Source organism: Sminthopsis crassicaudata, chromosome 3, assembly GCF_048593235.1.
Source record: "Sminthopsis crassicaudata isolate SCR6 chromosome 3, ASM4859323v1, whole genome shotgun sequence".
Taxonomy (NCBI): Eukaryota; Metazoa; Chordata; class Mammalia; order Dasyuromorphia; family Dasyuridae; genus Sminthopsis; species Sminthopsis crassicaudata.
In genome coordinates, this window is record NC_133619.1 from 122,921,060 (window position 1) to 122,943,878 (window position 22,819).

Here is a 22,819-nt window from a genome sequence, read left to right on the forward strand (position 1 = left end):
TAGGTGATATAATTCTAATTCCTCCTTAATGTAAGAATTCTCTTTACAAGATGCAATTACTTTATCTAAGTAGTACAGTGAATAAAGTATTAGACCTTTAGTCAGGAAGATCTGAATTCAAATGTCACCTCACACAGTTGTGAGATATGAGGTCCTGGCAAGTCATTTAGTTCATTTTCCTCCTCTGTAAAATGGGGGGGAAGAGGGAAAGGGAAATAGTATCACCTTAATCCAAAATAGATGAAGAGATTTATGAGACCAAGATGAGATAATATTTATGAAGAGCTTTGCAAATCTTAAAGCACTATATAAATGTCAGCTAGATAGGGTAGTGGATAGACCTGGAGTCAGGATGATTCACTTGACCTCAGGTGCTTGCTTACAGCTGTGTGATTTAGCTAAGTCATTTAACTCTATTTGCTTTACTTTACTCATCTATAAAATGAGTTGGAGAAGGAAATAGCAAAATACTCCAATATATTTGACAAGAAAACCCCAAAAAGGGTCACCAAGAATTGGCCATGACTGAAATTACTAAGCAATAACAATATTATTATGACAAATGGTCATAATTCTGCTTGAACATTCTCTGGGATGAAACCTCATCAGGCAACCTCCTAAGGTAGTTCTGATGGTCCTTAATATTGATGTAAAATCTGCAGCCTTTAAAACTCCTTCAGAGTTACTGACCTCTCAAGTTAGAGAGAATAAATCTTTGCCTGATGACATCCCAAATAATTGAAGTCTATAACTTCTAGACCTAAACTTTTTCCAACATCCTGCTATGCTTGTCAAATTAACTTTTTTAACTACTAGGCCTAACACAATGGACTTAAGAGAATCAAGAAGCAAATTGTTGAGTTATTAAAAACACCTTTCTTCCAATTAGCCTGATGTCTAGAATTTGGTTTCATGTATAGACAAAAGAACTTCCATGTGGAGACATGCCTGGGAATGTTATAAGTCCAGTATGTTGCTCCAGGTGGGGATAACAAAAGAGCATGTTGTTGTTAACTTTCAAAATTCAGGAATTTATCCCTAAAATGTTCAGTTTATTTTAATAACCTGCCCAATAAGCAGGCATAGTGAACAAAGACCTGGCCTTGAAGTCAATTCTCACCTCAGATATCCACTAAATCAGTAATCCTGGGCAGAACATTTAGCCTCTCAAGTTTCCCCAGTAAATAAATCATACTGGTGAGACAAGCTGAGACCGGAGAAAACCCAAGGTCCCCCAATGCATCCTGGGACATCACGTGGAAAATGTTAAAAATGTAGATGAAATGTTAAAGTGTGTTGTACATATATATTTTCCCCTCTGGAAAACTGGTTGTTAAAACTTTACCAGTACACACCATTGACCTAAGCTCCCACTCTGACATTTCATTATAGAGTAGAAATAACTGTATATTCTCAAGAACTATTCCAGTAGTACACAGGGTTCTACCAAACCCCAAACACTTTGAGTATGGACTAGAAGCACACTCTGCATTGATCTATATTGACAAACAGATGAAAAATATTATTGACCAGAGCAACTCATAAAAACAATCTGTTCAGGGGTAGAGGGTTGTCATCTGTATTGATGAAGGAAGTCCCACTCCAATAAAAGAAAATAATAGGTGATTAAAGAAGGAAGTTCATCCCTCTCCACCTTGGTTAGGCCATTATGTGTTCCATTATGAGTGCTATATTTTGGGAATGACATGGCTAATCTGGAAAGTATTCAGAGGATAATCAAATTGGTGAAAGGCCTCTAGTTCATTACATAAAAGGATTAGTTAAAGATCTTAGGATACTCAGCCTAGGGAAGGAAGGAAATAAGCATTCATCAAGTATCAATTATGTTTCAGACCTTGTGACAAGGGCTTTACGAATATTACCTCATTTATCCTCATAACAACCCTGGGAGGTAGCTGTTATTATCCCCATTTTACAGATGAAGAAATGGAGACAGGCAAAGATGAAGTGACTTTTCCCAACATTATTCAACTAGTTAATTATCTGAGAATGGATTAGAATTAAAATCTTTCTGACTACAGGACCAATCTGTTAACTCAGAAAACAGTTCAGTTTATTTCCAGGGGGCAGAACCAGGAACAACAGACAAAAGATGTATGGCTTAAATTATGCAAATGCCTCCTAATAATTAAAACCATGCCAGAGTTAATTGCCTCAGTGGTAGTGGGTTCTAGTTTATTTTAGATCTTTAAACAAAGACTGAATGATACCTAGATGTAATATATGTTGTAGAGAGGATGTTTTTTTCAATAATGGATTGAACTAAATGACCGCTGAGGTCTCTTTAGACTCTGAAATTCTGTGATTCTGAGATCTCCTAAAGTACTAAAAAATTTTTTGAATTTGTATAGCATAATTTTCCATCATTATAACATAGCTCAGTGTACATAACTATAATAATAAATCACATATGAATAATATTTTCAACTCTACAAAATATTTTCCTCACAATAACTGTGAAATATGTAGTACAAGTATTACTGTATCTTTTTACATATGAGAAAATGAAGTCAGAAAAATTATAACTTCCCATAATCTCAGAATTGAACTGTACCTATCTGTACCTGAACAAGAATCAGCTCTACAATGTTTCTGACATTTAGCCTTTGCTTTAAGTCCCCCAGTGAGGAAAAACCTCAAATCTCCCATTTTATTTTGAGATTCCTGAGGTTTTCCTTATTTTGAGTCTAGACTAGCATCTTTGCACTAACTATTTATTGCTCCTAGTTTTGCTTTCTGAGGTCAAACAGAAAATTTAAATCTAAACTTAGATACATATTTCATGCAATTCCCTGGATTATCTCTTCTTTTAAAATAATTTTAATGGAAAAAAAAACTACTTGCCTTTTCCCTCCTACCCTCATCAATAAAGGAAGGAAGGAAGGAAGGAAGGGAGGGAGGAAGGGAGGAAGGGAGGCAGGAAGGGAATAAAGAAAAGATAAAACATTCTTTTTTTAAAAATTAATTTTATAATTATAAATTTTTTTGACAGTATATATGCATGAGTAATTTTTTTTTATAACATTATCCCTTGTATTCATTTTTCCAAATTATCCCCTCCTTCCCTCTACTCCCTCCCCTAGATGACAGGCAATCCCATACATTTTACATGTGTTACAGTATAACCTAGATACAATATATGTATGTAAATCCAATTTTCTTGTTGCACGTTAAGTATTGGATTCCGAAGGTATAAGTAACCTAGGTAGATAGACAGTAGTGCTAATATTTTACATCCAATTCCCAGTGTTCCTTCTCTGGATGTAGTTGTTAAAGATAAACCATTCTAACAAATGTGCAAAGTCAAGTAAAGTAAATTCCTACATTAGCCACATCCAAAAAATGTCACATTATTTCTTACAGCACAAGAATATTCCATTATATTCATCTGTATCATAATTTACTCAGCTATTTCCCAATTCATGGGCACTCCTTAGTTCCCAGATCCTCTTATGGCATCATTTCAAGGGCCTTTATCACGCTGGTTGCTTTCCTTGTCTTGCCAGCTTAGCAATGATCTTACTAAAATATGGTATCTACAATTGTTCTATATGAAGCCATGCTGATTGTGGGAAATCACTACTTTCTTTTCTAGATGTTGTCTAATAATCTCTTTAATAAAACATTCTAGAATTTTTCTAGGAACCAAATTCAAGTTCATTGGTCTACAGTTTGTATGTTTCATTATCGATCAGAAAATCTATACAATCATGATAAGTGTATCTCTAGTAACTATCCTTCAATAAAACATTCTAGAATTTTTCTAGGAACCAAATTCAAGTTCATTGGTCTATAGTTTGTATGTTTCATTATTGATCAGAAAATCTATACAATCATGATAAGTGTATCTCTAGTAACTATCCTTCATTTACATAGTGCTTTCAGATTTACAAAGCAGTTTATCCACAATTTACAAGTAGTACAAATGTTATATCTGTTATTCAACAGATAGTTAAATGAGATTAAGCATTTAAGTGACTTACCCAAATTCATCTACTTAGTAAGAGTTGAAGTTCTCCTTCATTTCTTTTCTTCGAATTGAGTCCTTATTCCATTACACCCATTTCTCTTCCTTATTCCCATTCAGCTAGAGGATTTAGATACAAAGAATATTTTTGTATATAGGTCTCCTAGTTTCCGAGAGCTTATTTAACAAAATTATATTCCATAGCATTCTAATAGATAAAAGGGCTATTCCACCAGTAAGTTTTCTGATATATCCCTTGTGATTCCAAACCTAAAGAGATCTGTTTTGTTTACCTCAGAACCTATAGGAAAATTATGCCTAGAAATAGTTAAGGCAGCCCTTCCAACAACTGGAGCAGGGAGCTACAGGAACTTTTTGAGGAACAGTCCCTATAGTTCTACCAGGGACAACAAAGGACAAATGTTGAAGATTATCAGGGAGGTCAAAAGGATAATCTTCTCCAATACTATGAAATATCTACTTTTCAAACTTAAAAAATGATCAATCCCAATAAGACTTGAGAGGTTGAAGTGGATCTAAGAATTCACCCAGAAGTCACAGGAACCTTTTGTTAATTAAATAAGGGATAATAATTAAAGAAAATTAACAGAGACCTCGAAGGCACTATAAAACATAGGTTGCATACTTTACACCTTACAGGAAAAGAGATTGAAGAATTTTGCTCTATCAGCTTGTCTCACCCTCCCCCCCAAAGAATGATCTTAATAAACTAGACATCTAGATAAAAGCAACCCAGTCCCCATAACCATGATTTATTGTCTTTTTCTTCCTTCAGTCTGTCAATAATTCAATTTAAATAACTTACACAGTTTTTCATACTTAACTTCTTCCATTACCATCTAGTGATGTTACTACATGTATTAGCTGAGTGAAACTGTGAAGCAGCGTTGTTTTATGGAAAAAGCACTAAATTTGGAAGCAGAAAATTTGGGGCTGACATGTATTTGCTATGTGATCCTGAGGAAATTATTTAACTAAGATCTCTCTCACAGGGCTGTTGTGGATATTAAGGATTAGGTTGTAAAGTATTTTGTAAATTATGAAGTACTACATAAATATGAACTGTTTTAATTTAGCATGAAGCCTTTCCACCTATACTTCTTTTTAGCTACAACCTCTTTCTCTCCTCATTTAATACTTTTCTCAGAGACTGTGCCCTTAGTTAGTTGTCACCTATCATCTCTACTTTTAGCTGAAAATTTAATGTGACAAAGCTTAGAAAATATAGATTTTGAGTTAGAAGGCCATCAAGTTCAAATAAATCCCCTTTTACAGGTGTGGAAATCAAGGCATTAAAGATTTAATGATTTTCTTGGAGTCACACAGCAAATAAGTGCTGAAGGCACTTTGCATTGCTTACCCTGCTTGGTTTCAACTCTCCTTCCTCCCAGAAAAAGCTCATCACTTCTAAAATCACTGCCAAGCTGCTAACCTAACCCTTGATTCACACAATTTCCTTCACCTTCCTCACCCCTCTGAGAACTGGAGGATCTGTTTTTCTTTAAAGAGGACTTTCACATCATTCAATTTTTCCTCTGCTGTTCTGCCTAGTTTTAATGCTATAGAACAAGATGGTCCTTCACTGAATACCCCCTTGTGTCCTGTGTTCTCCCTAACCCCTTTTTTCCTTCCTTTTATACATTGTTCCACCCTTTAAACTATAAGCTCCTTGACAGCAGGGATCATACTTTATTAATTATATAGGTGCTTAACAAATTTTTATTGGATTGGATTTGAACTCAGATCCTTCTGACTCCAATTCCAGTGACTTACCATACCATGCTGCCATGACATATGATCCTGAAAACATCTTCTAAATCCCCAAAAATAAATAAATAAATTTCAAGTAGTGTTCAGTTCAGGGGGTAGCAGAAAGCCTTTTCTACTATCTCTCAAATCACATCATTTAGGCAGCTACCTGCTTTTATGTCCTTAACTCAGGGTCCTTGAATGTGGGATTTTACAAAATATCTTGTAATGCCAAAGAAACTGAGGCAAGATAAAGATTAGAGAGTTTTTAATATTTTATTTGAGAGGGATAGATTGTCTGGGGCCAAAACAAGATCCACATTGATTTCAGCAGACTGAATGGGACTTGAGTCTCAAAGCATTCAGCAAGAATTCCAGGGATTTTTATAGGACTTCAGCAATCAGGACAGACAAAAGGGGCAGGAAAGGGTAACTGGTGAGCCGGAATTTTCAGGAACAATCCATAAATTTGGGTCTGACAGGTTGGGGGCAAGGACCATAAATTCTTGATAAATTGGGAGGCTGAGCCACTCAGTTTAAGATAAGAGATGTTTTCCCCTCTGATATTAAACATCTGGAGTTTATGTCTCTATGGAATGGTAGTTGTCAGGGCTAGTTATCTCTGCTTTAATTTATATCAGTTCTAATGGTCAGGAAGGGGGATTGCAACAAAGGGGACTGAGGCAGAACAATTCAGGGAAACTGAGGCAGGGTAATTAAAGGAAACTGTGGCATAACAATCTTAACTATTTCGATGTAATGGTTTCCTTTATAATTGTAAGTATTTTGCTGCATATATTTTGAAATATTATTCCGAGAAGGGGTCCATAGGCTTTGCCTGACTGCCAGGGGAGTCCTTGAAACAAAATAAAATAAAAAGAGTAAGAATTACTATTTTAAGGCCTAATATATGTATAACACAAAGTTCTTTCTGTGTTGAATATAGCAAAGATGACTCCAAATTTACCAATGCGAAAATGAGATTTCATAACTTTCCAAGGTCACACAACAAATTAACAGCAGAGCTACATTCAAATAGTTAGCCATTATACTTTGATACTCAAATAGTCAATTATATCCTCAAGGCAATAGTGTGCTAACATTTTAACAGCACTTAAATTCCACCATTGCCCTAGGAACAGCACATCAAGCAGGTCCTTTAATCAATGCAAGGTTTTTTGGAAGGACAAGATGACCTTCAAATATAGGCAGAGCACCAACAAGTCCAAGGGAATGTTGAGGCAGAGAAAGTCAATAATGAGAACCGCAAATTACCTATCCTAATTCTAAATTAGTATCATAAGAAAGATATATCCCTGAAACTAATTGGTTCAATTTATACTTTAGTTTCAACAAAGACCTTAAAGTCTGACAAATTCTCATTTACTTTTTAAGGTAAATGTTGAAAATATTGACTTTATAATGAGGCAAAAAATATTTTTTTAATTCACTTACAAACCACATGTCTCTAAATTCTGAATTTACATGGTCCAGATCAAATGTCAAGGAAAAGTCTTCTACCCTTTCAGTAATATCAGCCTATAACTTGCATATAAAATATGGGTAACAGCCACTCCACCTGAATGGAGTACTGAGATCTAGTATAAGCATTCAAGGTAACCAATGCATTTATCAGGTACAGGACAGGCTTTAATATAGACTCAAAGGAGTTCATGAACAAAGCAGGAAACACATAAAGAATTTACTATAGTAAACAATTAATACAGTTCTCTTCCTTCTCTAGGAAGTCTTAAAATCTTCCAATTAGTGGAACTTTCATGGTTTAGTCTCCTTTTAGAAAGGAACTAAACTTACACCTGCTAGAAGTACCCCAACACTCCAATGTCTTCCTCAATTTTAACTCTCCCAATAGTCCATTAAAACTATAATTTTGTTTTTTATCTTAAAAATAAGAAAAATGGCTTTTTGTTTTGCTTTGTTTTCTACTTATCCAATTCAAAGTAAGATTCAGATTCTTAATAATTCTTCTACCAAAGATTTTGTGAAAGGATATCAAAATATCCTTCATAAAATTATATCAAGTATCATTTGGGCCACCTATCTAGTTAGGATTCAAATTTACAGAAAAGATTTATATTTTCCTATCACATGATTCTACAAATTTAATGAACAAGGGAAAAAAAGTAGTCTTATTGGAAATAATTTCTATGTTTAATTATTCTCAGATGTAGCCATCCACATATGGGTACTATCCTTATAGAATACAGTTAGGAATAACTGGTTGTTCCCACCAGTTTTCCCAAGGGGAATAAAAGAAAGGTTGTCCAAAGTATTTTTTTATAAGATGGTTTGGGGATATTGGAAAGGTTGTCCTGTTTTGAAAACTACAGCTTATTCTTCATAACATTCTTGGCATTAGTATCTACTTTATGGATATCCTTTTCTCAGCTCTTTTTCCTCTTCCCCACATATACAGAGGTGAAATGCTAGTTGTATGACCTTCGGTAAGTCATTTGACCTCTATAAAGATCAATTTCTTCACCTGCAAAGTGAGGTATTGTGATAAGTAGTCTCTAAATTCTACTTCTAACTCCTATTAGCGAGAGCAGCTGTATATTAGGCGTTCAGAAGTTCATAACACTGAATTGATGAACTTGATTTATTGGATTTTTTTTTTTTTTTTAAATAATGTGATTACTGAATTTCTTTTTTTTTTCTTTTTTTTCTGAGGCAATTGGGGTTAAATGACTTGCCCAGGGTTATACAGCTAGGAAGTGTGAGATCAAATTTGAACTCAGATTCTTCTGACTTCAGGGTTGGTGCTCTAACCAGTGCACTACCTAGCTGCCCCACTGAATTTCAATATAAACATTTCCTTTGTTATACTATATATTTTATATAAATACTTCACCAACTTTACAAAAGAGCCTATTACAGGAAAAAAAAAAAGTTTAATAGCCTCTGCAAATCCTTATCAATCAATAATCAAAAAGAATTCATTAGGTGTTTATTGTATGCTAACACTGTGATAAGCACTAGAGATAAAACCAAAAGGAAAAGCAGTCCCAGTTACTAAAGAGCTTTATATTCAAATCAGGAATGCAACATGTAATAAATAGATATTTGCACAATACATAAAGAATAAATACAACTTCATCCTAGAGTAGGAGACACTGATGGGGGGGGGGGTGACATAGGAAAGAAAGAATTCAAAGGCAAGGAAACAGGAGATGGAAAGTGGGGCCTCCTTTGTGAAAAACATGCAGGCCAATGTAAAGAATGTGTAAAAAGGTTTAGAAAGATAAAGAGAATCCAGGTCATAAAGAGCTTTAAAAGACAAAAAAGTATCCACTTAAAAAAATAAATAAATCTTTAATAGCTATTTGGGGAAGATGGATTGGAATGGATAAAGACTTGGGGCAAAGAACCCAATTAGAGGTTTATTGCAATTATTCAAGTAAGAGGTTGGTGGATGTGTGAATTAAGATAAAGGGGCATCCCATCATTTGGGAAATGGCTGAACAAGTTGTTAGGATTATGATGGAATATTATTGGGCTATAAGAAATGATGATCAAGATACTTTCAGAAAAAAATTGTAAAGATTTATGTAAACTGATAGAGTGATATGAGCAGAACCACAAAAACATTGTCTTTTTTACAACTGTGAATGACTTAGCTACTCTCAACAATAAAATGATCCAAGACAATCCCAAAGGATTCCTGATGTAAAATACTATTCACAACCAGAGAACTGATAGTGTCTATTTATAATCCATTTTTTCTGTTTTTTCTTTTTCTTTCTTTTATCTTCTTTCCTTCCATTCTTTCTTTTTCTCTTCCTTCCTTCCTTTATTTCTTTAAGTTTTCTTGTACAAAATGATTAATATGGAAATATTTTTTACATGATTGTACATGTATAAATTATATCAGATTGCTTACCCTGCAGGAGTAAGGATAAGAATCAGGGAGAGGGGAAAGTAGGGTTAGAATTTGGAATAAAAACTTATTTTTTTTTAAAATTTCAATGGTATTATATTTTTCCAATTACATTTAAAGATAGTTTACATTTATTTTTGTAAGATAGGAACTCAAAACTTTTTTAAATGATAAAAATTTTATTTTTATATATAATTGAGGAGAAACAAAATATTTTAAAAAGAAAATTGGGGCACTATAGAATCTCAGTGCTGTGAACTCCCTCACATTCAACATTGAGATGATTTTTTGGAAACTTCTAGGGCTCTCTGGGATTCTGCAGAATTTTGGAGTCTTGAATATTGTTCATGACTATGCTGAGGATATCGTAGATATAGCCCTTATCCTATGTGTATTACCCAATGAGACATTTTTACTGTTGCCCCTTCACTACTGTGACGGCTGGCTTAGGATTTCTAATACTATTACATTGTGCTCTTTTTTTTCATGCTTGAATATAGAGTTATTCTTAGATTTCATTTAAAAATAAGGAAAGATTCTCCACCTCATACTGACTCACAAATTAGAATTAGAGCAGAGCAAAAAAAAACCAAAACAAAAACAAACAAAACAAAACAAAACAAAAAAGGACTTTCAAAAGAAAAAAAAAATGAGAGAAAGGGGTATTATAAGAGATTCTGTTGGAATAAGGATCATAGATCTAAAGTTAGATGTTAGGATTACCAGGTGAGAACTCAGGTTGTCTGGACAATTACAAGGTGAGAACTCAGGTTGACTTGACAGTTCTCTGGCTCAGACCTTTGGTTCAGGCCTTTAAAGGAAGTTTCCACCTTAGGAATTCTAAGAGGAGCACATTCATTGGTTGAAGTAATGTTTCCCAGAAGCCCTTGCGTTATCCCACACCCATTCTCTGGGAGGATAAAAGAAGGGCAGCATTGGGTCTGAGAGAATCGACTCTGGGATAAAGTCTTGACGCCAGGCAGGCTGAAAGGAGACCAGTCTGATTTGAGGAAGGACAAGAGTTGGAGGAGATTCAGAGCTCCCAAGAAACCTGCACACAGAGGAAAAGATTTTATAGATCTCCTCCCAGAGAAGGATTGTAATTGAGCAGACGACCAGACCCTCATAATTCAAGAACTCTACAGTTAGCCATCTCAGAGGACTTCTCTGAGAAGGATTGGATGTCTTGGAGGACCTCTAATCCAACTTTCTCATTTTACATTTAAGTAAACTGAGGCCACAGGACATTTTGCCAAAGATCACATAAATAATATGGTTTAGAAGTTGGATTTGAACCCAAATTCTCTGACACCACAATTAGTGCTTAGTCTCCTGTGATGCTTAAATATGGATGAGAAGAAAGCACTGAGAAAGTCACAAAAATTAAATATATTGGTAATATGGGGGGAAGTTTATCTTCATTTCAACCTTTTCTTTTTCTAAACTTAAAGGTCCTAATGCTTATAGCTTATGCATATAAACTTCATACTCATCCCAATTGTTTTAATTTATTTTTATTTTATTTTTTATTAATTTTTCTAATCATTGAAGTCTGCCTTCTTTCCCACACCATAACACCCTTTCCCCCAGTTGATAAAATAAAGAAAGCAAAACTCCTTTTATAAATATGTATACTTAAGCAACCAAATCTCAGTATTGATTATATCCTACCTCTGCTACCAAAAAAAAATATCAATTTGAACTCTTTTTCAATCAGTTAAGTGGATTGTATATTTCACCATGACTCCACTAGAATCATAATTCATAGGCATTGATGAGAGTCCCTACATCTTTCAAAGTATTTTATCTTTACAATGTTATTATTATTATCATTAAAATTATTCTCCTTGTTCTGCTCACTTTACTCTACATTAGATCATACAAATCTCCCCAGATTTCTTTGAAATTATACCCTTCATCATTTCTTATAGCACAATAGTGCTATTGATATACCATTACTTATTCAGTCACTTTCTCAATTGAACATCGCTTCAATTTTCAATTCTTTGCAACTGCAAAAAAAAAAAAAAAAAGCATACTATAAATATTATTGTCCTTTTTCCCCTTTTTTTGAGGATAGAGACCTAGCATTATTATTATTACATCCAATGGAATGAACAGTTTAATAGCTTTAGGGGCTTTTGATAATCCCAAATGACTTTTCCAAAATGTCTAGGTCTACCAAAAGTCTGTTATCATATATATTTTCCCATAGTTCATTTGTCACTTTCTTGCTTTCTCAACTTTGTCAACCTAATAGGTATGAGATAGAAACTCAAGGTTATTTTAATTTGCATTTCTCTTTATTTTTTGTTTATTTCCATTATGTATTTCTAGAGGGACAATAGAATGTTAAGTTTCTTGGTCAAAGGATTGTATTATTTTTGATCTTTAAGTTACCATTAATTACCATAATACCTTTCATGCAGGTGGTGCTTAATTATGTTTACTGAATAAACAGACTATAAAAAACTAAGTTTTTTTTCTGTGTAAAATAAATGTGATAATCAAATGTGTAAGTTCCACCTTTACTTTTGTCATACTATTATTTCTAGTTTCTTTGTTTTTAATAGCAAATCTTTTGTATTGTGAAAAATGGAAAATTTGACTTGTCAAGATTTGGCACCAGTGATTTAAAAGTTATTACCAAAAAAAAATCAATTAAAAGGAATTATAAAAAATATAAGTGCAAAAGTACTCTCTTAACTTCCTGCTAAATGTTATAGAAATTAATCATTCATTAGAAAAGTTTTAAGTTTTAGAAACAAATTCCAGATATTACTATCAAAGTCTGCAATATTGCTAAACTTGTATTTATTTAAAACAATAGAATACAATATGAAATAAAAACAAACTCCAGATAAAGCTTATACCAACTAAAGAGACATGTAATAGCAAATATTGTAAGTTTATTACATGAATATATTTGCAATCTGAAGGAAGGTTTATATCTGTGAGACTGATATGGTTTTAGAATATAAATAGGTCTTTCCTTATTTTTAAATGAAATCTAAGAATAACTCTATACTCAAGCATGAAAAAAGAGCACAATGTAATAGCATTAGAAATCCTAAGCCAGCCATCACAGTAGTGAAGGGGCAAATGTCTCATTGGGTAATATACATAGGACAAGGGTTATATCCACAATATCCTCAGCACAATTATGAACAATATTCAACACTCCAAAATATGGGAAAGGAAACTCTCAAGATGGAATATATCAGGAAGACAACCAAAAATTGTCATATATTATTTCTTGTTGTTGTTGCTCTATGCCCCCAAAGAATTTACAATCACCTAAGTGAAAGATCCTGAGCCACCTTCTCTTCTTGCATCCTCTCCTGACTTTGGATTGACACTCAGAAAATTCAGATTTTTATCATGATCTTAAAAAAATCTTCCTGTACTTTTCTCTTTTCCCTACTGGTTCTTGTGTCATTAGGAATGGGCTACAGTTGGCTGTGCTTCCCTGGAACTCTCTACTCTGGTTTTGGCTACTGGTCTTCACTGGAACAAGTTTGAGCAGCTTCCTGCATGGCTCGTATAGCTTTTTCATTCATCTAAGAAAGAATTTCTTACCTTTGGAAGACTTAGACTGTGGAATAACTGAAATTGGTTGAGTTGTCTTTTAAATAACATTAAGAATTTCAGACCATGATCATTCTGTCACACATAAAAATACTGCATTTGTTTCGTTTTGATCTCTTCATTGGTTTCTGGACCTCAAGCTCCCCAGGGAATGTCACAAATTCACATTCTACCTTTGAGTGTTCTAGTCAGCCTTTGCAGTTCTGATTTACCTAAAAAATGTGTAAAATCCAATGAATTCATGTAGCCAGACAGCTCCCTATCGGCGACACATCTGCGAAGGCTCACAGTGTAAATTATTCTAGCCAAAGTATGGAATAAATTGAATTTAATAATTTGTCTGCAGATCATCCTTTCCTAGATGTTAAAACAGTTCTTCTCCATGTCTCTTGGAGAAAAAAGTTGAATTTTCTAAGTGTCAATTCAAAGTCAAGATAAGGTGAAAAAAGAAAGGTGCTTCAGGATCTTTCACTTGGATGGTTTCAAATTCTTGAAGCTGAAGAAAATATGATGACTTGTTTCTTGCCTGTCTTTCATATTCAGGATCTTATTTAAGGTAGTTTGGAAATTTAAATACTATTCATGACTATTCTGAGGGCATTATGGATGTGGCACCTGTCCTATGTGTACTGCCCAGGGAGACACTGTTATTATTAACCCCTTCAGAACTGTGATGTCTATTTCCAATGCTATTACTTTCTAGTTTTTTTTTTTTTCATAATTAGGTCCACAAATGAGGAGAAAACTATTTATATTCCAGATCTATTTGGGGTAAGAGACTTTCCCATCATAATACTTGCAGGTAGATTCATGTAATGAATTTAGAACCTTTGATATTTCAAGATTTTTCTACTGGCACAGGCTTTGTAGGGAGTTTGTTTATTTTTATTTCAAAATATGTACCATTATTTTAAATAAACACATGTTTATCAATACTTCAGACAATAATATATATGAATTAGTTTTTAAAACTTAAAAGAAAAAACTTTTATTAATGCTTAATTTTATAATATGTATTAAGAAGAGAACACTTTTACATTTATACTTTCTTTTTGTAGTTTATTTTATTTTTATAAAGCTTTTTATTTTCAAAACATATGCATAGATAGTTTTCAACATTCGTCCTTGCAAAACCTTGTGTTCCAATATTTTTTCTCCCTTCCTTCCTCCCACCCCCTTCCCTAAATGTCAAGTAATCCAATATTGCAACGTGCAATTCTTCTATACATATTTTCACAATTATCATGCTTGCATTTATATTTTTATTGATTTTTTTTATAAGGACTTTTTTTCATTTGGATCAAATCTTAATAGTCACACTTTCCATTTTGCAAAGCTAGGAACTTCAGATCACTTTTAAGTAGAAAGAATAGGGATCAGAGATCTCAAAGTTCACCCTTGCTTATCTAAAAGATTTTCACTTTGGATTAGATTTGAATTGTCACAAATACAAAAAATTAATTCAAAAAATTCTTTAAAATGCCATCTAATGAGAAAAAATAGACATCTCATTCAAAATTTTAAGAAACAAGGATATTTTCATGATCCAACCCTATAACATTATATATATATATATATATATATATGTATGTATGTATGTATGTATGTATGTATGTATAATGACTCTATTTTCTAAGTAACTTCAAAGAGTAGAGTTTAGTTTACACATAGGAGGGAAGACTATCCATAGACTTATGATTTCATTGTACATGATAAAAAAATTAAAAAAACTCCCTCTATAAAGACAAATCAGTACTTGATCTGCAATGTATACAGTTGTCTGAGACACTAAAACATTTATATAATTTATAGAAGGTCACATGGTCAGCATATATCATAGGTAAGATTTTAACCCAGGAAAAGGTAATTCTGAGGTAATGCTGCTTCCAAAACATATTCAGTGTTCACCATGAAAACAGCCCCACAAAATTGTAAAAGAAGGGGATGGACTAGGTCTATCATCTCTAAGGCACTCCTCACCTGACCCATTCTAATTTCCTGTCATTCTCTTTAGAAAGCAGGACCTGAAGAAAGTTATGGTATTCCAGTTTTAAAATGGCAGTCCTACTGGAGAAAGCAAGGTAGTCTCCAGCATTTCATGACAGATAGGTTTGCTAACTCAGAATGTTACTTATTTTTGTGAAGAGGGAATTGAACAATTTCACTACCTTTTGGGGCTTACTTCCAATTTGATTTATGTACTTGACTTTAAACACTGTCTCTCTTCAGCCACACTAGCTTATTCATTCCCCTTGGATAGGAGACATTTCTGAGATGCACTCCTCTCCCACCATGAAGAGAAACTCCTTCTTAATCAGGTCAGACCCCTCCTCACTAGGCCTAGAGGTTACTCAGCAGTAGCTGCTACTGAGAATGATTCCCTTTCTACAACTGTCTGTTACCATGGAGACATGCTAATTAGTGGGTGATGAGATGGCAGGGTAGTTCAGGGCCTATACAACTGTGAGAACATGGAAAGAAAGAGAAATAAATGGGAACAATAGAAAAAGAGAAATGAGAAAGTCTTAGAGGAAAATTTTTAGTTAAGATAGGTAAGTAAAAAGGTCTTTTAAGGAATGAGCCATAAGGAAGAAAAATTATGGAAAGAAGGATGAAGAGAAGATATAAATAAATAAAACTAAAGGATGATGGGATATAAAATGAAAACAGGAATTAAAGAAGAAAAGGGAAAATAATTATCTGAGTCAGACATGGCAATCTTATTTCTGAAGGAAACCAAATAGACTGAAAGTCTTTCTAGAAATCTCTGTTATAACTTGAATTCAAGTCTGAATGTTAATAGAAAGCTTCCAGATGGAGTATAAAGGATCCCATTGTTTTTAGATCATAATATTTCAGTCAGAACTCTATAAGGACACCTATTACATAGATTCCACAAGATATCTACCCAGAAACTTGTCACAAAATTTTGTCATAATTTCATAATGTCAAAATTGTCAGGGTATTTCAGAAGAGATTACTTGAAGGTAACATCCAAACTGAACTACATTCACCAAAAGCCAATGAGTATTTTGACTACAAAAGATCTTGGGCCTTATTAAACTTAACTCTAACGAATCCATTCATCAATCTATAAACTTTTATTATAAATATCTAGGTCATGATAAAATCTTTCCAAATTTCAACTATTGTGTTTAGTTCTTATTGATATGACTTCTGTATAGGATGCCAATTCTTCTTGCAGTATTATATGATCATTAATAAGTCTAACTGCATATCTTACTAATAATTAGTCCTGCCTATATTCAATGAAATATTTAATGCCATGAAAACCAATAGAGATGTCAATATTTTGAAAGAGAACTATCAGTGAAAAAAACTTCAATTTGCTTTTGATGTTCTGATAGCGTAGAAAATAGTGGACCTATTAGAATCAACTTATTAGATTTTCAGGTTTAGAACTTTAAGATTTGGTTATCTTTACAGGCAGAAGAAAGTAAACACCCTAATTCCTCAGGAAAAGTTTATGTATATGCACAGTAGCATCTTTAATATTGCTATTTTATGACAAAAGCAGAGACTGAATACAACAGTCTCCAAAGGATTAAATGTGAATATAATAAGGAGGATAATGGGAAAATGCATGGGTTTTCAAAAAGACTTCAACATAAAATCACAAAAGAATCTCAAAGTAAAACATGAACAAATAATTGTATGTGGTCATGTGGCAGGAGTGAGAGATGAGAAGTGGAGAGCCAAGATGCTATAATAACTTTATAATGCTAGGAAAAATAAAAGAAAGCCTCCAGCCTCCAAGTTAGACCCCCCTGTGATAAAATTATGGGAAGTTATAGACAGGAGTCTTATAGGGTAGACAGGAATGGATGGATTATGATCTATCATTAATGGGAATTTCCAGATTGATGAAATCACAGATTCATTTGAGTAATATCTAAGAGCATGTGCTTAAAACACTAATGGTATAACGTCATCATGTTTATGACACTACACCATTATAGTTCATTTTCAGCTGTCTGGACTAATGTAAGAAACTGAAATGTGGTCATGTGGTTTTGTAAATTTAAGAGTGAGCACCTCTGCTTGCTGCTGCTCTGAGAGAACTGTCTATACCCAACATAAAGTGGATTTGTTGGGGAAACTGAGAGAAAAGGACAAGAAAACTGTACGGTTATTTTCTGCTATATGGTATTGATAGTTCCATCCTTTGGTTTGAGGTGAATTTCCAACACATCATATTTAATGTTTTCTGATTATGAAAAAGTATTTTATTTGGATAAACAAAATACCATCGTGTAGGCTTTTTTGTCAATGAAGAGCTTCCCATCAATTAACAAAAATCACCCAATAATTCTTGGTATAGCAAAATAAAGAACTTTGTTTAATGATCCTCTGATCATCATCACAAACATATAAATGAAGAATTTGTAAGCATGTTATTTAAAAGCTCCAAAGTGTAGAATGCTAAGATAATAGTTCATACATAGCTAATGTATAAGCTACCCAGATACTGATAGATGATCTTTCATTCAGAAAATTAAGACTCCTTAGAAATAATATAATACTGTTTATTTACAGAGTATCTTTTATGGTAAATGTATAAATTACATCTATATTCTTGATATGGTGTGGGAGGAGATGGACAAGAAGGATGATAAAAAAAGAAATATCAAGAAAGGCAGAGATAACAGAAACTTAAGAGAGACACAGAGGCAGATAGATGGACACAAAGAGTAGGTTAAGCTATAGTAATCATTTTAAGGGTGTAGTTGTTCTTTTCTTTTTTTCTTTTTTTTCTTTTTCTTTTTTCTGAGGCAATTGGGGTTAAGTGACTTGCCCAGGATCACACAGATAAGAAGTGTAAATGTCTGAAACCACATTTGAACTCAGGTCCTCCTGACTTCAGGGCTGGTGCTCTATCCATTCTGCCACCTAGTTGCCACTTTAGTTATCTTTTGCACCTCTCTTTCCATTTGATTAATGCTGCTTTTCAAGGTATTGTTTTCTTCAGTATATATATATATATATATTTTTTTTTTTTGCATTTGGCCAATTATATTTTTAAAGAAATTTTTTTCAGTCAATTTTTTCCCTTCATTTTTCAAGTTGTTGACTCTCCTTTGAATGCCTCTTGTTTCTTTTCTCATTTTTTCTTCTATCTCTCTTATTTGCCTTTTTAAATCTTTTATGAGCACTTCCAAGAAGACTCTTTGGGCTTGAGACTGATTCTCATCATACTTTGAGATTTTCCCCTGTGGACATTTTTTCCACAATTAAGTTGGTGTTTTGGTCTTTGTCACCATAGTAGCTCTCTATGGTTAACATTCTTTTCTGTTTCTTACTCATTTTATTTCCTTCTCTTTTCCTCCCTTTTTTGTGCCTTTTATGGTCAACCTCTGCTCCTGGAATAAAGGGGGCACTGTCCCAAGCTGTAAAACTTAGGGCCCCTTGTGTTGGTGGTATCTTGCTCACAGAAGAGGTAGCCCTATCTGTTCTCTCCAAAAAAGTCTGATTTCCAAGAATTTGCCATTTGAGCTGAGACTGGAAGCTGCCCCATTGATCTGCCTCACTACTGAGTCATTACTGAGCCAGGACTTGAAAGTCTCACTTGCTGATCTACTGTGATTAAAACTCTTTCATTGGCTGTTTGAACTGAGCTTAATACTCCTTTCACGCCCTTTCTTGTGAAGTCCTTCCAGTCTATCTTGAGCTGGAAAGTGGTTTCATTCCATCAGACTGTTCAGACTTGGGTTCATGTGGTCTCTGAGGGAAATTGGGAAAGCTTGAGCTTCACTCCTGGCTTCACTCCAACATTTTGACTCTGTCCTCATTAAGCCTAAGGGTATGGTGTGGTATGGTGTGTTTGAGAAAGAGACAAAAAGAAGAGATAAGTTATATTTATCATTTTTAATCTACTTATATGAATTGATGAGTGAAGTGTGATGATCAACTATGATGGATTTAGCTCTTTTTAAATTTTTTTTTTTAATTTGACAAAACAGGATAACAAAAAAAAAAAAAAAAAAGAGAGAGAGAACATTGTCATGTGTTCAGCAGAACATCAGGGAGGAGCAAAATATATAACAACAAATTACCAGATCAAGAAAGTATACACACATATACATACATACATATACATATACATATATGTATATATATATGTCAGTAAAAAATTATATTCATGAATGTCCATTTTTTTTCTTTTCTTCCTTGTAAATTGTTCTTTAGTTCTCTGATATGCACCTTATTTATTTTATTTTATTCTTTTTTCTCCCTTTCATCCCACCTTCACCCCTAAGCAGTTAAGAAAAAGATATACAGTAAGAAAAAGATATATTTATGCATACATATGTAGACACACACACACACACACACACACACACACACACACCTGTCTTTCCTATCCCTGCTGACTCTAATTAAATTGTGCTACATAACTTGCCTTGCTATTACTTAACCTTCCCTCACCCAACTTACCTTATCTTCTTCCTTCATCCTTTACTTCCCCCTCCAATTATCCCTCCCCCCTTATTTATTTATAAATTTTGGAAGGTGCTATGTATACCACGAAGGATATATCTGTAGTGTTGCCTAATAAACCCATTCTTGATGTCAGTAGGTTTTCAGAACTATGAGCCTTCCTTTCCCCTCTAATGCCTTTGTGTCTATTCTTCCTCTGCATCTCATTTGTGTAACATGATTATTATTTTTTACCTTAATTCTATTAATTTTTCTTTTGAGCTATCCTATTGTTGATATGAATCTTAAATATATATGCATTTCCCATGTAAGAAAAAAACATAAACAATCTTTCCATGTTGAATTCCTTAAAATTGTTCTTTGATATTGATTTTTATATGTTAAATTTGCTGTTAAGTTTAGGTTTGGTTGATAAAAATTCCTGAAAATCTGCAAGTTCATCGAATGTCCATTTTTTATCATTCAAAATTAAAGATAATTTTGCTAAATATGATATTTTTGGCTGCAGGCCTAGTTCTTTTAATTCTAAATAGATATGATTCCAGGACCTGTGGTCTTTTATTGTAACTCCTGATATATATCATACAATTCTAATTGTAACTCCAGTGTATTTGAATTGTTTTTTTCCTTATTCCTTGCAAAATGTTCTCTTTCATCTGAGCCTTTCGAAATTTGGCGATGGTATTCCTGTATGTTTTTCACAAAAGATCTCTTTGAGGTGGTGATCGGTGTATTATTTTGTATTTCTACTTTCCCCTCATGTTCTATTGGTCCTGGACAATTTTCTTGTATTATTTCCTGCATTATTGTGTCAAGGTTTTCTTTTTGGTAACAACTTTCTGGCAGTCTAATTATTCTTATATTTTCTTTTCTTCATCTGTTCTCCAGATCTGTCATTTTTCTTATGTTTCACATTCTGTTGTATTTTCTCATTCTTTTTAATCTGTTTATTTATTTCTTGGTCTCTCATAGTTTCACTGATTTCCTCTTGCCAAATTCTAATTTTCAAAAAATTATTTTCATCTTTAAGACTCTGTTCCTCCTTTTCTAGTTTGTTAATTTTTTTTCATAATCTTGCTTTTCTTGAATTTTTAAAAAGTTTTTTCTTCATCGTGTCTCATTTGATTTTTAAATTCTTTTTTGAATTCTTCTATAAATTCTCTCTTGGACTTGCATGAACTGATGCTGAGTGAAATGAGCAGAACCAGAAGGTCACTATACACTTCAATAACAATACTGTTTGAAAATGTATTCTGATGGAAGTGGAAATCTTCAACATAAAGAAGATCCAACTCACTTCCAGTTGATTAATGATGGACAGAAATAACTACACCCAGAGAAGGAACACTGGGAAGTGAATGTAAAATATTAGCACTACTGTCTATCTACCCAGGTTACTTTTACCTTCAGAATCCAATACTTAACGTGCAACAAGAAAATTGGATTTACACACATATATGGTATCTAGGTTATACTGTAACACATGTAAAATGTATGGGATTGCCTGTCATCAAGGGGAGGGAGTAGAGGGAGGAAGGGGAAAATCTGGAAAAATGAAAAAAGGGATAATGTTATAAAAAAATTACTCGTGCATATATATAATTATTAAATCAATCAATCAATAAATTTTAAAATTAATAAATAAATGAATTCTCTCTTGGCAGAAAGCCATTTCATGTTACTCTTTCAAGTAAAAGATTTTTTTTTTTTTTCTAAAGTGTCCTTTTCTCTAAGATGATACCCAGTCTTCCCTGTTCCCATAATATGTTTCAGTTGTGGGATTGTTTCTTCTTTGCTGGTCCACTTTTTAAAATAAGAGATATCAGTGTAAACAATTCTAATTGTGGGGATGTCTCAAACTTCCCTTCAGCTCTCACCTCTGACCAGGTGACCCCAAACCAAGAGTTCCATCCTCCTGCAAGTGCCCACAGCCTAGGTTCACTCAGTCCTCCCTGACTCATACCCCAACCCAACAAACAGTCCCAGGAGGTAAAAGTCTCTGTGGTTCCTTCTGAGGCTCCACTCACACCGGGCTCCACTCACACTGGGCTCCACTAAGGGTCCCCACTTAAAGATTCTGCGGAGCTAGCCCAGAGGTGTTTGCACTTCAGACAAATTAATCCTATACCCAAGGTCTTTCTTCAGTCTTCTCAGGTTGTAACAGGAAGACCCCTGTTCTTACTGGAGTCTTTTAATTTTTCACTCTCCTTGAGGCACCAATTTGTTCTATTTGTGTGTGGGGAAGCTTGAAATTTAGCAACCCATTATGCCATCTTTCCAAAATCCTCCCCCAGATTTAGTTCTTCTTAGTAATACAGTGAAAATACTTGGAGTGGAAAATGCCATCTGCATCCAGAAAAAAAAATTATGGAGATTGAATGAGGATTGAAGCATATTATTTTCACTTTTCATTGCTTTTTCTTGTTCATGGTTTTCCCCTTTTTTTCCAGTTTTTCTTTTGTAACATGGCTAATATGGAAATATATTTTAAAAGATTGTACATGTATAACCTATGTCAGATTGCTTGCTGTTTTGGGGGAGGGGGAGATAAAGGAGGAACACTACATCAATAGAGTCCATTCTCCCTCTCCCCCAGGCCACTGGAACTAACTGGTAGTTGCTACTAGTTAAAATTGTTTAAGAGCTAAAAGATGCTTCATTAGACAATATATTTCCAAGTTCGATAGGTTTTCAAGATGAGTGATGGACACTTGTTAGCAGTACTATAGATAGAATCCTCTATTAATTATAAATAGATATTCTCTAAATTCTTCTTCACATTCTGGGATCCTAGATTTTATCAATATATTCAGATATTTGTCAAATACAGGTGTCTGGAGTTGCAATTTTTTTCTCCCTTCCTCCTTTATCTTAGGTTCACATCTAAGCAAAAATCAAATTGGGGAAACAATAGAAATTAAGAACAAGTCTAGCTTTGTTCATTAAGAAAATAAATTTCTAATGGTTATTTGAAGAATACCCCAAAAATGTTCTGTGACTTTAAAAATCTCCCCAAGTGGCTTGATTTTGGTTCACATTACTCATTACTTTAGATTAATTATTGATGCAAATATGTTATCTAGAATGTAAAATAAAATAAGCAGTTAACACTTTAG

General features: G+C 33.7%; 1 long non-coding RNA gene across 1 annotated transcript in view; it reads right to left on the reverse strand.

The window, feature by feature from the left end:
• LOC141564909 (uncharacterized) overlaps positions 1-22,819 on the reverse strand; it is a 105,681-nt gene that overhangs the window by 30,040 nt on the left and 52,822 nt on the right. The window contains exon 2 of the long non-coding RNA XR_012488795.1: positions 4,005-4,108. This is a non-coding gene — a long non-coding RNA (uncharacterized LOC141564909). The remainder of the gene's footprint in view (positions 1-4,004; positions 4,109-22,819) is intronic.